Below are 15,533 nucleotides of genomic sequence, written 5' to 3'. Positions count from 1 at the left end.
TTTTCTTTGGAAATTTCATCAAAGTGTGCAGTAGAAAGCCTTCAGACATTTTACCAAAATAATGTTATTCCAAATCACTTGTAACGAAGAGCTGAATTTTAAAACAACTCCCATTCATTTTGTATTCTAATGGCATGCTTTAAAAAGAATATTTGCTGAAGAATGCTTATAAGATTTATATTATACTCACGTATTGTTGCTCGACTAAGCAAGCTAAGCATTCAATGCAGGGTGAAAGAAATTGTCCAAATTTTCATTAAATGCAAAATATTTAAAAGCAAATACAAATATCGTAAAAATTCTTGAATGTATTTTTGATTTAGCGAATTAATAGCTCGTGCGATAAAATAAAATAATAACGAAATTTGTGTAATTGTTCCTAAATAATTGGTCATAAATAACGCCTTTTAAGCAAATAATACCATAAAAATGTAATGAAACATGGCCAATAAATTTTAAAAAAAATTACCTTATGTAGCTTAACTTAGTTGATTACATAGATCTAAATGTTTTTGTAATAAATAAAAATAAACCTTGTAATCTATAACAAAATATTGATTGAAGTGCATAATATTAATGCACAGCACATTTATATATATATTTGTGATATATGTGATTTCGTTCATTTCCTATGCTTCATCCACTTAATAACAATTAACTAAAATTTACCAGGTTGCATTATTTTGACATAACTTCTTAGTCTTCTCCTGACCTGGGTTCGAATCCAAGCGAACGGGCTGACTGCATGGGCGTTTTTGTGGATTTCCCCATGTGCAACATGTAAAACGTACACACGTTACACATGATATTTCTAAGGGAACCAGTTTCCCTTAGAAAGTCCTCCACAAAAGCATTACTTACCTTACGCAGATAGGCCTAGTGTTCTTTATCATAATCAACTAAACCAAACTAAGCCATTCTTATTCGGGGATATGCAACATAACATATATAATAATTTTAAGAACACATTCTCCATTTTTGGTGCGCCATTTTAATATGAATGGTTTCTTCATCACTGATGATAAAAGCGAAATAATAAATAAGATGAAAACAAATTTTTCAGCTCATTTTATCATAATGTATATTCATAAATTCTATTTAAGATTTTAGGCCAAAGCGACAATTTACCCAGAAGGGCTATTAATGTCAATTTGGCATTTTGGTTGGCTCACTACAAAAGGCTTTCACTTTTCAAATTGTTGCCACCAAATATTAAAAAAATTTTATTATATTTAAATAAACTAAATAATGAAAGATCTGCAAGAACGTTTGTATGCTTTTCGCACTGTGAAAACGAAATAATAAATAAGATGAAAACCAATTTTTCAGCTCATTTTATCATAATGTATATTCATAAATTCTATTTAAGATTTTAGGCCAAAGCGACAATTTACCCAGAAGGGCTATTAATGTCAATTTGGCATTTTGGTTGGCTCACTACAAAGGGCTTTCAGTTTTCAAATTGTTGCCACCAAATATTAAAAAATCTTTACTATATTTAAATGAACGAAATAGTGAAAGATCTGCAAGAATGTTTGTATGTTTTTCGCACTATGAAAACGAAATAATAAATAAGATGAAAACCAATTTTTCAGCTCATTTTATCATAATGTATATTCATAAATTCTATTTAAGATTTTAGGCCAAAGCGACAATTTACCCAGAAGGGTTATTAATGTCAATTTGGCATTTTGCGTCGGTTCACTACAAAAGGCTTTCACTTTTCAAATTGTTGCCACGAAATATTAAAAAATCTTTACTTTATTTAAATAAACTAAATAATGAAAGATCTACAAGAATGTATGTATGTTTTTCGCACCATGTACATACATACAAGAATTCATTATTCCATGTACATACATACAAGAATTATTATTCCATGTACATACATACAAGAATGTATGTATGTACATGGAAACATCAAATTGTGAAAAAACAACGGTACATGGAAACATCAAATTGTGAATAACGTAGTTCTCTTCTCGAATATGGGCATCTGGAAGTTCAAATTTGGAATCTATAATTTGTTTTATTATCTACTTCATATTTTGTAAATCTTTAAGGGATTTTTGATTAGCAAGCTCAACGATTTTAAAGCGAACAATGGCAACACTTTACGAGAGAGGGGGAAAAAAAATATTTATCTTCAGTACGCGAGACTGTATCGAAAATTCTAAAGATATGTGCTTTTTAAATTATTTTGTGACAAATTTGCTTTTGAATTTAATTTTCTGGTTTAAGTGCGAAGAACATGATATTTAATAAATAAAGGTAACACACGAAGCGTTAAAAAAGCCTCTTTGGGCGTAATATAAAAACCTAGCTTTCAGATTTTCTTATTACCCTTGTAAATTAATTAACCCTATTTAAACCTTAGTCTGCTCCTATTATCAAGACTTTGGTGCTTATGTTTTTTGCAGTATCTGTTCATCTAGTACTTATATAATTTCTGTAAATTTTCAAGTAGAATTCTTTCTTTTGCTTTCAGAACTGCAGTAGGATATTTAGTTATTCATATGTAATTGAGTATAAATCTACCTTTACACTCTCGAAAAGCAAACGTAATGATGTTACATGCAATATCCAGTAGATATAATCTAGTTTCTCATGTAATGTGTAAAAGACAAGCCTCAAAGGTTACCAAAATGTTTCTGATATGTTAAATAAACCATCTAAACGTTACGTCATCTGATGGTGAATAATGCACTTTGCGCAAAGTGAATACCTGAGTGAATTTCTATAATATAGCGTTGATTTCAGTAAGACGCAAATCGGTTTATTATGACCTCAAAAGTATCGTCTAAAATAATCTGTGCAATGGCGAATCATCGCCCGTTTAGAAGCAGGACAGTCAATTATGGAAGCAATGAGATATGTGAATGTTACAAAACAGGCAGTCTCTGTGTTCAACAGTTTCAGAACCCTGCAACGGGTGTGCGATAGCGTGGACAAGATCGTAAACGGATAATAAATGCTGCTCAAGATCGAAATCTGGCAGTAACTGCCTGTCGTAACAGGAAGTCTACTCCTCAGCATTTAAATTCAAATCATGCAGCCGCCACTGGAACGGCAAACTAACGGATATTACGGCAAACTATAAACAAAAGACTTCATAAACAGTCCTTACGTCAGAAAGCCAAGGATATGTGTTTCACTGTCTTTACAACAAAAGATGAATCCCTTAAACAGGTGCAAAGATCATCAGAACCGGAGTGAATACCAGTGGTCACATATTCTCGTTGCCGATGAGTCGAAGTCGTTCAAGGGGTTTAGATCAATATCGGATTCTAAACGTGTTTACATATCTTGAGGGAGTCAGGAAATCTTCTTTCGGACATTATGGATCGTGGTTTCGATAAAGCAAGTGAAATTATATGGGGAGCAATAATGATCGATGAACGTAAGCCCCGACGCGTTTACAATGGAGCATCTGTGACTGATCAATATATAGGGATGAGATCTTAGAAATGTATGTAAGATTTTTCAGAGCAATATGCTTCTGTTTTATTTATGAAACGTAATGCTCGTCCACCCTGAGCAAATTTCGTTGACAGCAACAAATTACCCCAAATAAATTAAAAACAATTTTTTAAGTTAAAATTAGTTTCTACGCCAAAAGGAAAAAAAATCAGCCAAAGGGCAGGAAGACCAAATTTTCGGTGTATAAAACTGAAAGTTGCCTTTTAGGCACTGGACAAAACGAGAATGAAGTTGTTACTATTGAATGCTAGCTCACCATATTCAAATTCATAATATATATATAATATACATGAGAATATATATATGTAATATATAAAAAAAATACGTTGGCTTTGCTCTACGCGAACACGCAATCTCCAATTAATTTTCCGCAATTTAGGATCTTCCCCGTAGACTAGTACTTTCCAGAACATTTTAGTCTATTACGTAACCGCTAAATGTAAGATATAAAAAAATACGATGGCTTTCCTTTACGCTAACACGCAGCCCCCAATTAACTTTCTGCAATTTAGGATCTTCCCCCTACACCAGTACTTTCCAGAACATTCTAGTCTATTACATAACCGCTACTATAAATAAGAAATGCGCGCTATTTAGCGACACAACAGAAGCTCCTATCTTCCTGCGCTACCAAATTTCTGCCTTTCTTTTGCCTTTCTTTGTTCAAAGTATGACGCATTAAATTTAAAGTAATCTTTTTAGTGACGAATGTTGATCTTCTTCTTGAATTGAAATAAAGCATGGGGCCATAAACTTAAATCCTATTGTGTCGTTATTTGATGTCGTCTTGACACTCAGCCACAGCAATGCCAAGCTTCGTCGTTCATGTCACGACTGTTGGAAAATATCATATTCCCACCCTGTTTCCCAGCTCGTTTTATCTAAATAGATGTATTCATATGACTAAATTTTGATATGTATCTCCGTATATAAGTAAGATAAAAATATGTAAATCAAAATAATAACTTAAATTAGCAAAAGACCTATAATTCCTAATTTTAATTTGAGTGTGTCCTCTCTCTATTCTAAAAATAATAATAACGATTTGCGGATTGCGTCTTTTCTAGATTAGTCCACAAAGCATTACTTCCATAAAATTGATGACGTAATTAATTCGAAACTTAAACAGAAACGATTCTCTTACTACGCCCTTGTTTTCTGCGCCTCGGCCTAGATAGACTGCTCTTTGCTGCTTCTATTCTTACAATAAAGCTATCAAAAACGTAAAATGGTTGAAATAAGCTCGATTAGAGCGCCAAGTGAATTGTAGTCGTTCATGATGATAAAAATGTAACGGAATGTTTAATCTGCGTTGACTATCATGTTTGCTCTTCATTGCGGATAAACACTGTGCATGTCAACTTTTCTACATGAAAGTTTACTTCACTACGTACATTCTAAGTATGTAATAATTTGGGAAGTACGCAGACAGGTTTTGAAGCACACGTAGTAAATCTGGAATGAAGGAAAAACTTGGAACTCATACAGATGCAATAAGACGCAAGTTGTAGCAGATTTTAATCATATTTCTTTTATTGTAGTTAAAAATTTTGCAGGCATAAATATTAATTAGCATATTAATCCTGCCTCCCCCGGAACAATTATATTTTTGTTTTTGTTGTGATAGGAAGAAAAGTACCAAAATGCCTTAAAGTGAGGATATAGGTAGAAAGAAGTAATCTGCACAGTTACCCCATAATGGCAGCTTATTAAGAATTAGTTTCAGCTTAAGTTCCCAATTAGTTACGTCATCAGCGTTAGTAAGACGTTTGTATGGATTAATCTAGAAATAACGTAGTCCACAAAAACGTTGTTGCTATTTTTAGAGGAGAGGTACACAGAGAGTAGATTTTAGAGGATATATTTGTAATAATAAAATTCCATAGTCAAGAATACACTTAAAATTCTAACTGTATGTTCTTTTCATTTTTAATGGCGACGTTCTCTTATTTGAAAGTACGTGGAATTAAATCCACAGCCCCGTAGTCAAGTTGTTTTCCCCGCCTTTTCTACACGTACAGTTATATAATGTTCTCGAGATATTTAAAGCGAACTGGATTGGCTGACGAGGCTGACGTCATTTCTTGGAAGCTCCGCCTTTCCAGAGGCTATAAAAAGACTCGCAAAAGGAATATCGGGCTTTTTCTTAAATGTCACGATGCAGTAAACTTCATACAAAAGTTATTAATAATTATTTTTATTTACTCCGGATATCTGATTTTGTAACTGCTATTTCTCCTGACCAATAATAAACGGATCCTGTTTTTTAAACTTATCGTCTGATATTTAAGCTACGACTACATCTATTATTCTTCACCAATGTATTTATTCTACGACTAAAGCTGATACATCACATATATAAATGAAATGTTCTGTAATTTTTAAAACATTTTCTTTTCACAATGCAATTTTCATTTAAAGATCCCATTTTTGAAAGTTTCAATAATTTGCGTTGACTCAGTTTGGTAATTTTTAACCGGAGAAGAAAGGTTAGATCTTCATATAGAAAGAACATAATTTTGTTCGTTTTCGTTTCGACTTTTATTTTTCATTTTTATAATTTTCAATCTAGCAGTACACGCGTAGATTCGTCTCTTTGCTTCCTTAATTTTTAATTTTTTAACAACTTGGACCATTCTCAAGAATATATATATATATATATATATATATATATATATATATATATATACACATTCTAAATACCGAAAAACATTTCCAAACTTTCCTCATTTTCGATTAACTTATATGTACTGTTTTAGAACTTTATTACAAGGTTTCTGATGGATAAAATCCAATTTCTAACCCCTTTTTAATTTTAAGCTTTCATTAAAACTTATTTCTAGCATTTTCTTAAGAATAAGTTAGCTAATACTAATTCAGAAGTCAAGCAACAAAAATCAGCGTTATATTTTCAAAATTTTGACAGGACACAATTTTGTTTATTCTCCCATCAATAAAATTCTGTGTTCCATACTCAAGGAGCCCATTCCGGATATGAATTCCTGGGGTATTTATAGGATTCCTTGCCAATGTGGTTTAATTTACATTGGCCAAACTAAGATAGCCTTAAAATTTCGCGTCAAGGAATATGAGGCATATATTAGAAAAATGTTGCTCAACATTGTTGGTCCGAAAATCACACTTTCAATTTTTCTGCTGCTAAAATTATTCAAAAAACATCTTCCATTGGAGAACTGCATTTTCTAGAGGCATTTCACATTCAAAAAAAATCTTTCTGTTCTGGTTAACGATCCTAATTCCAATCCAACTTTGCCTTCTGCCTTTAAAGGAATTATGTTTGAGTTCTGGTTTCATCAACAGATGGCGCCCCTTGTTTATTCTTGTCCAGGCTTTCTTATCTTCTCTAATCATTATTTACTATCTTGTTCATTTGCGGTTTTGCAGTTGAGGATGGTGGTTCGGTAAAAGCATCGAAACTAGCCCTGTCAAAATTTTGAAAATATAACGCTGATTTTTGTTGCCTGAGTTCTGAATTAGTATTTGTTCGGCGTGTTATTGTGTCTTAATTAGTTAACTAATGTTTTCAATCATCAAATCAAATTAAAAAGAATACATGTCTGTTGTTAGGTAAAGAATAATACAAAATATGTCCTGTATTTTATTAACATTTTATTTTCCGTAGGAGTATCTTCAAATATTTAATATACGAAACATTTTGCGATTTCATTAATAACCCTGGAAATTCTTTTAAAAACGTGCTCTTATAACGCAGTTCAACCTAATTTAAAATTTTCAGTGGTGAGAAATTACTAATATTTTACTTCTTTTATAAAGAGAATCGTACTCCCAATCGATGCTTATCTCAAGGGAATGGATGAATTTAACTTAACAGACTGAAAGTTACATATCTTGACAAGATGTTTAACTAAGGATTAACAACTTTTAGCGAATTTTTAAGGCACTTAATCAAATAAGTCAAGTAACAGAGCCATCTTCTGCGCATGAAATATCGTACTTAATACCTTTATCGCACTCATATATTTCATTTTCGGGGATATAATACAAATCCCATGTCAAAGCACTTTGATCAAATGGGGTTTTGCAAAAAGAATATTACATAGAGTGTGATTATTTAGTTAATAACAGACATTATACTTTACTATGTGCCCGAAAGAAAGGAAATCACCATGGTAACCGTGGATTTATGAACATTTAATGAAACACTTACACGAATGAAAATTATCAAAGCATGTTATATAAATAAATGGCCATGGCCTTAATTTTTTTGCTTATGAATAAACGTATTTTCCTGTGGTTTTCATTATCTCATTTTTCGTAATTAACTGCCTTATGGGAGCTACTATGCAACTACAAAAATAATATTTACATATAATTGTTTATTTTACGTCAAATTAAATGTAATTAATTAACATACTATAATTTTAGTTTAATTTACATAAAATATTAAATACAGCTATGTGCATGATGCTGGTTGGAGTCCCAGATTGGTAGTATGAAGTTGTCATTTATCAAAAGTATAATAGAGTACCAACCTGGATGGTATTTTATAATTTAAATTTTGAATTTGATTAAATTTTAAATTTTGCATCAAAATTTGCGTTGTTACTCTATAATTTAATTCTGCATTTATTGTTAATTTAAGTTGTCTCGCGACAAGTGTTTGGCTGAGTTGTAAGCATAACGTGTTCCTTCTATTCCTATTCAGCTTTAAATAAAGTGTCTTTTGCATTCTTGCGAAGCTTCAGTTATTATTTTAGACTTACCATTGATTCGCTTAACGTCATCTAAGACACAGGACACTTTCGATAATTGCAAAGAAACCGAAACTCTACACGCTACATTGAGATACATTGTTAATAGTAATAATGAATGAGGTAAGTTGACAGTGTGGAGTTCTCTATATCTGCAGGTCTGTATTTCTGATGTAACTCTTTAATCTCTAAAGCACTTGGAAATAATAAAATTTCTCCTTCTCAACAGAAGGTTAAAAAAAATCCTTATTTAAGTGGCTAAAATATTAATAAACGACTTTATAAACAGGCACAGTCTAATGTCATTAAGATTTTTCAATGTCAGAAAACTAAAGAAATGAGCAATGCCCTAGTCGGGATTCGAACCTGGCACTCTCGAATGCACGACGAGTGTGCTAACCGTTACAACAATAACGCATGAAGAAAGGGGGTAGAAAATTGCTCCACCTTCTATAAGGCGACTGGGGATTAGGCGACCCAATCGCCAAATCCTGGTGTTGGCGAACTATCGTCTACCACCTTTATTAACTATTTTACATTTTGTAAAATTTGAACGAATTTTTGATTAACAAACTTAACGATTTGAAAGCGAGCAATGGCAACATTGTATGAGGGGATAAAACATTTTTATCTCCAGCGCGCGAGACTATGTATCGGAAATTCCAAAGATATACTCTTTTTAAAAATTATATTGCCATATTGCTGTTGAATTTAATTTTATGGTTTAGGGTGCGAGAACATGATATTTAATAAATAAAAGTAACCCAGAAAACGTTAAGAAAACGTCCATTTGGGCTTATATATTCCCTGAAAGCTTTCTTGTTTCCTCCTTGAATTTATTTCCTTTTTTCCCCGTTATGCAACATCTGAAAATATTAATTAGGTGCAACAGACCAATCTGGCGGCATTTTGAGACCAAATTGGGCAACAAAATTCTATTTTAGGATCTAAAAATTTGGGAATTTAATTCTGATAATTGTCAAACCTTTCAGTTTTGGAGATCATAAATATTTATTAGCTGAATATTTTATAGCTAATTATTCAATTTTGTTATCTTATTCATCTTAAATAATTAAATGTTTTTAATTCCAACAAAAGAAAATATATATCTTTGTTACATTGGATACAAGAAGGTTGATCGTTTGATTTACACAAAAGTATGCAGTTCCCGACTTAGTCCAATTGGGGCCCGGGGCAAAAACTTCTTTCACCCCCCCCCTCTGCTTCACTACTTCAGTAGTGAAGCACCGAACGTTATGGATGTATTTAACCCCATTATAGATATATAAAGTTTCCGAAATGCAGTTTTCTGATTGTTAACTTTGTCATCTAGCAGCGAAAAATTCATATCCTTGTTGACATTAGGGATTTGAATTCGGCTAAATGTTCGCAATTACGATGGCTCAATTAAGCCAATCAAGAAGCCCGTATTCTTGTAAACATTATCGCATTTTGCGATATGTAAAAATACAGACTTTTGATTGGCCAAATTTGTCCATCGTAATTGCGAAAATTTAGCTAATTCCGCCCTGGAAAGCCATGGATTTACGAAATATAGATTTTCTTGCGCTCATATGATAGATTAATGAAGAAGCTAACATAAAACTGACGGATTATACACTGTACTGATAATTTGTTTAAAAAACGTTCATTAAAGAAGGAAACGTAAACTAAACTTTCTATTCAAAGCTCCCCTCTGATGTGGGGGATCGGGCAACTACCCGTATGCCCCTGCCTTAGTCAGACTCTGCAAGTATAGCAAAACGACCGAAGGCTATTCCTACTTAAGGGAAAAGATACCTTAGTTGAGAATTTTTTTAATGGCCGGACGCTTTATTTAATAGTTGTGGTGTCCATTTCATTATGGAAGCACCTAATAGCTAGTCGCCGTTGCTTCCTAGGAAAGAACGGACAGTTACACCCATCTCTTTCACGGGATTCGAAACCGGGCCCATCGCTACGGCAGTCAGGGTCACTAACAACTAATACCAGCTGGGCAGTCCTTCAGTGAGAACTTCCGAAAATAAATTCGCTCCTATTCACGCTACACATGAAAAAAACCGCGAAAACCAGACAAACATCCAGCCCATTCGTTCGAACTCCATCAAGAGCGAATCTTAGTAATGAGCAGTCTTAATCCGCCACTTTTAGACAGCTTTTGGGAGCTGATCCGCCACTTTTGGGACATCGTAATACCCTTAGAAAAAGGATTGAAATGCATTTTTAGTGTTATTTATGATTTAAATTTGAAGTAACTGCCAGTTTCATTATTATTCATAAACGTTCCGAACATTTCATAAACAGACATAAAAGTTCTTTTCACTCGTAGCAACCGAACTCAAACGAAGATACTTTCGTAATGGAGTCCGTTTATAGGTTACAAATGGCTATAAAATTGAAAATGCATGAATCCAATATTTATCATATAGCAACTAGCTTTTCTCACATAATCCCCCACCTACTTTGGGTCTATTACACATTCAGTAAATAAGGGTGCCAGTACTTTCCGAGTCAATGTCTTACGATAGCAACTGCATACGGACTTCTTGGTGTCCACATCACATGAGACAAGTCACAAGAACCTTGGCATCGTAGCGATGGAACAACGCATTATAACGGGAAGTACACTCGATGAGTATTCGGAAGGTCCGGGTTTCGATTCCCGTTGCATTGCACATTTTTCACGTCTCTAGCATCAAAAAATTAAATGGCGCCCGAACTAAAATGTTGTGGGTGATTGTTCGTCAACACTAAGATTTGGCAAATGAGTCCCCTCATCCTGAATCGCCCTTTAAAAGGAGAAGTATATAAGGTAGTTACTCCCTCTTTTCCGAATGCCTACGTGGTGTAACTGGAAACACACTTGACGCGCATTCGGCAGGTGCGAATTTCGAATTTCCGGCGCTTCCGGCGAAGTTCCGGAAATTTTAATGTCTTCAGTAAAAAAAATCCTAGTGACTCTACAGTTATTAACAATTATAATTACAGTTGTTACACATTAATTAAATCTACCTAAGCTAAATTCAATATTAAATCAGTTCCTTTCTATGCATATATATATATATATATATATACAATATTTATATAATATAGAATGTTTTACTACTGCCCCACCAAGGACCAAGGAAGGGTTCATTTACGAGGCTCTTAGGCCTTTATCTCCACATTATCAAAAATTAGTATTATAATCAAAAGATGGTTCCGCAAAGAGGTAAAGATTTGTTGTCTAAATGCTAAAAATAACAAATGTTAAACTGCCTTCCACAGTGAAAAAATCTGATGTGTACACCACAAGACTTCCTTGTACGGAATATTAAATTATACGCATTTTTTCTTGCATTTCATTTAAACTTATTAGATTGAATTAAACCTACTTCGCCTACATCGCATAAACCACAATAGAATAAATGCATTCTTTAAAATTCACTTTGTTTACCATAGCGACACTATGGCGCTAGGTTTACTTAAAAGTATTACATTTCGTTCATATTATAACTCTGAATGCAAAAAAATTATATCATTTAAAGAATTATCTAATCATTGCTACATACTCTATTCAAATACTAAAATAAAGCTAGAACTATGTATAAAAGAAATTAAGCAAACAAAACAAAAAAGAAACAGTTTTTCACAGACGATTCAGTATTTCTCATTCAATTAATTCAGTTCTCACTTCGCGACAAGGCAAAAATACATAAATGCTCCAAATATCTGTATTAAAACTTACGAAGTAAATCTTAAACGCTTATTTCCTTGAAAAATTTCAAGAAAGCATTAAGCATGATTTAATTGGTAATAATAAATGAATGCGTTATCTTTGTTGTTGCGAAGCTAAGTTTCTCTAGATTGGCAACAAATCCACTAGTCTCCTGTTTCAAATGTAAACATCAATGGCCGCCATCAAATTAAGTTTAGTGGCACTTAAACAATTTTAAAATTGTTGATAATTCTAAAAATATCGCATACAGATTTACTAAAGGTATAAAACCTTTAACCGGAAGATAAAAACAACATAATTCAATCATTTTTAAAGCAAAAAATGTACAATTTACAAACATATAAGAGTAAAGAAACTGAGATCACTGAGCCGGGTAACAGAGTGGATATATTTATAAATATATTTTTATACGTTTGGCGCGGCCGATTGAAACAAACCAAAATACGAGGTGCACATCTATATGTTATAGTAGTCCTATATACAAAATTTCAACGTTCTGAGGCTACTCGTTTTTGAGTAATGCGAGATACTTACATACGCACGTACGTACGTTCGTACAGACGCCATGAAAAATTCTCTTCAGAATTCATTTTTTAGCAGTTTTTTAGTTTTTTTGGAGGAAAAGAGTCTTTTATTCTGTCCTTACGTACAGATATCACGCAAAAACATCGTTAAATTGCATTCGAAAGCGGTCAAAGTAGATATTTTCGTTGAAATATGCTGCTTGAAGCTTTTCGCGATTACAATACTTCTTTTTTACTTCGTACAAGGAAGTAAAAAGGTAAAATATAAACTGAAAGACTTAATTTAGTAAATTTTGAGATTGAAAAGGCCCAGAATCAATTTTGAAGGGGTTGTAGAGACATTAGGTATTTTTTGGAAGCAGGAAAGATGAAAAATTAGCAACCGCCTTCGCCGGGAATCGAAACACGTACCTCTGGAATACCGGCCTAGCGTGCAGAACCACTACACCACGAGGGCACGCTAGGAAAGCGGGAGGTTATAGGGTTACATTATGAATTTTGAAAAACTTCGAAATTTCCTTGATCAGTGGCCTTGTGTTAACAACACGAGAGCAAAAACAGCTTTCAGGTTGCAGATGCTTCGAGTCTGGCAGAGGGGGCGGAAAGCGGGAACTCGTTAGGCGAGTTAGATTTAAAGAGGCAGGGTTTGAACTGTCTCTGAGGAGAAACTTTTGAATAAATAAATTAATAGCTTTAAGTATTATGACAAATAAAAAATAAATAGCATAAAATTCTCTTAAAGTGACTAAGTTTAATTAAAGTATCAGTGCACGAAATACTTTAATTAAGCTTGAGATTGCACGTTTTACAATATTACCCGAAAGAAATGGAATGGAAACAAAAAACAATAAAAAATAAGTAAGCAAACAGACAACAAATAAAATAAACAAACCACAAAAAAATAAATAAGCAAATAACAAACAAATAAATAAGCTATAGAAATTTAATACATATGAGAGAAAATACAATTTTTTTTTTTTTTTTTTTTTTTTCCTATTAGTATTTATTTTTTGGTTAGAAATGATTTACGGTGAAAGCAAACGTAATTATGATTTTTAATCTTCTGATACACTTTTTCAGATTTATTTCTGATACCAAAAGGAGCAGATTATTTAGCTGTTAAGATATGAGTATTTTAGTTACAATAAAGACTTTTCTGAAAAATTATAGATTTTGTGATTTTCATCCTGGATAATTCACAAGATTTTTTTTTCATTAATTATTTCGAAATATTTATCGCATACACATCATACAGCCTAGTATTAGAAAAACGCAAAATTAAAATTAAACAGTACCAGAAAACTAGCTCCGGAGAATAAGATGGAGATTTTGCACCAAATGGAAAGACATTTTTATCGAAAACTTAAGGTATCTGTCCCGCCTTCTTAGCATGCCTTCGTGGTGTAGTGGTCAGCACGCTCGGCGTTTGTTCGAGACCCGGCAATAGAACTGCTCATTTATCATGACTTTTGCTTCCAAAAAGTCCTAATGTCTCTACAGTGGCGACCGAACTGAAAACGGGGTGGATGATGATTCTCCACTAGCAGGATTTGGCGATTGGGTCCTCTAATCCTTTTACAGAAGACGTATAATAAGGTATTCCTCCAGTCTTCTTAACATGCCTTCATGGTGTAGTGGTTAGCACACTCAGCGCGTATTCGAGATGTCCATGGTTTGAGTCCCGCGGAGGGCATTGCTTATTTTTCATCAGTTCTGCTTCGAAATAACCTAAAGTCTCTACAAGCAGGAGTGAATTTTTACTTCCTTGTACGAAGTAAAAAGGAAGTATTGTAATCGCGAAAAGTTTCAGGCAGCATATTTCAACGAAAATATCCACTTTGACCGCTTTTGAATGCAATTTAACGATGTTTTTGCGTGATATCTGTACGTAAGGACAGAATAAAATAATCTTCAAAAAAATTATAAAACTGCTTTAAAATTAATTTTGAAGAGATTTTTTCGTGGCGTCTGTACGAACGTACGTACGTACGTATCTCGCATAACTCAAAAATGAGTAGCCTCAGAGCGTTGAAATTTGGTATATAGGACTGCTATAACATGTAAATGTGCAACTCGTATTTTGGTTGCAATCGGCCGCACCAAACGTATATAAATATATTTATATATATATCCACTCAGTTACCCGGCTCAGTGATCTCAGTTTCTTTACTCTTATATGTTTATAAATTGTACATTTTTTTCTTTAAAAATGATTGAATTATATTGTTTTTAATCTTCCGGTTAAGGATTTTATGCCTTTAGTAAATCTGTGTGCAATATTTTTAGAATTATCAGCAATTTTAAAGTTGTTTAATTGCCGCTAAGTCTGTTTTAATGGCGGCCATTGATGTTTACATTTGAAACAGGAGACTAGTGGATTTGTTGCCAATCTAGAGAAACTTAGCTTCGCAACAACAAAGATAACGCATTCATTTATTATTGCCAATTAAATCATGCTTAATTCTTTCTGGAATTTTTTCGAGGAAATAAGCGTTTGAAATTTACTTCGTAATTTTTAATATACATATTTTGAGTTTTTCTGCATTTTTGCCTTCTCGCGAAGTCAGAACTGAATTAATTAAATGAGAAATACTCAATCGTCTGTGAAATACTGTTTCTTTTTTGTTTTATTTGCTTAATTTCTTTTATACATAGTTCTAGCTTTATTATAGTATTTGAATAGAACATGTGGCTACGATTAGATAATTCTTTAAATGATACACATTTTGTGCATTGTGAGTTATAATATGAACGGAATATAATACTCTTAAGTGAACCTAGCGCCAGAGTGTCGCTATGGTAAACAAAGTGAATTTTAAAGAATGCATTTATTCTATTGTGGTTTATGCGCTGTCGGCGAAGTAGATTTAATTCAATCTAATAAGTTTAAATGAAATGCGAGAAAAAATGCGTATAATTTAATATTCCGTACAAGGAAGTCATGTGGTGTACACATCAGATTTGTTTTAACATAATATGCTAAATTTTTTTTTTATTTCAGCTGATATAACTGAAGAGATAAAATGTTAAAATGCATTAATTTTAATTCAAAAAGGACAAGAATACTTTGACGTGTCT

The 15,533-nt window shown here is 32.9% G+C and overlaps 1 protein-coding gene across 2 annotated transcripts in view; it reads right to left on the bottom strand.

The window, feature by feature from the left end:
• The window catches only part of LOC118182638 (hemicentin-2-like), a 941,057-nt gene that overhangs the window by 192,584 nt on the left and 732,940 nt on the right, over positions 1 to 15,533 (bottom strand). The gene's annotated exons all lie outside the window — the stretch shown is intronic.

The sequence above is a fragment of the Stegodyphus dumicola genome, chromosome 5 (genome assembly GCF_044657685.1).
Source record: "Stegodyphus dumicola isolate Sdum_Otavi_A_Nest chromosome 5, ASM4465768v1".
Lineage (NCBI taxonomy): Eukaryota > Metazoa > Arthropoda > Arachnida > Araneae > Eresidae > Stegodyphus > Stegodyphus dumicola.
This window is presented reverse-complemented; position numbering and strand designations above follow the sequence as displayed.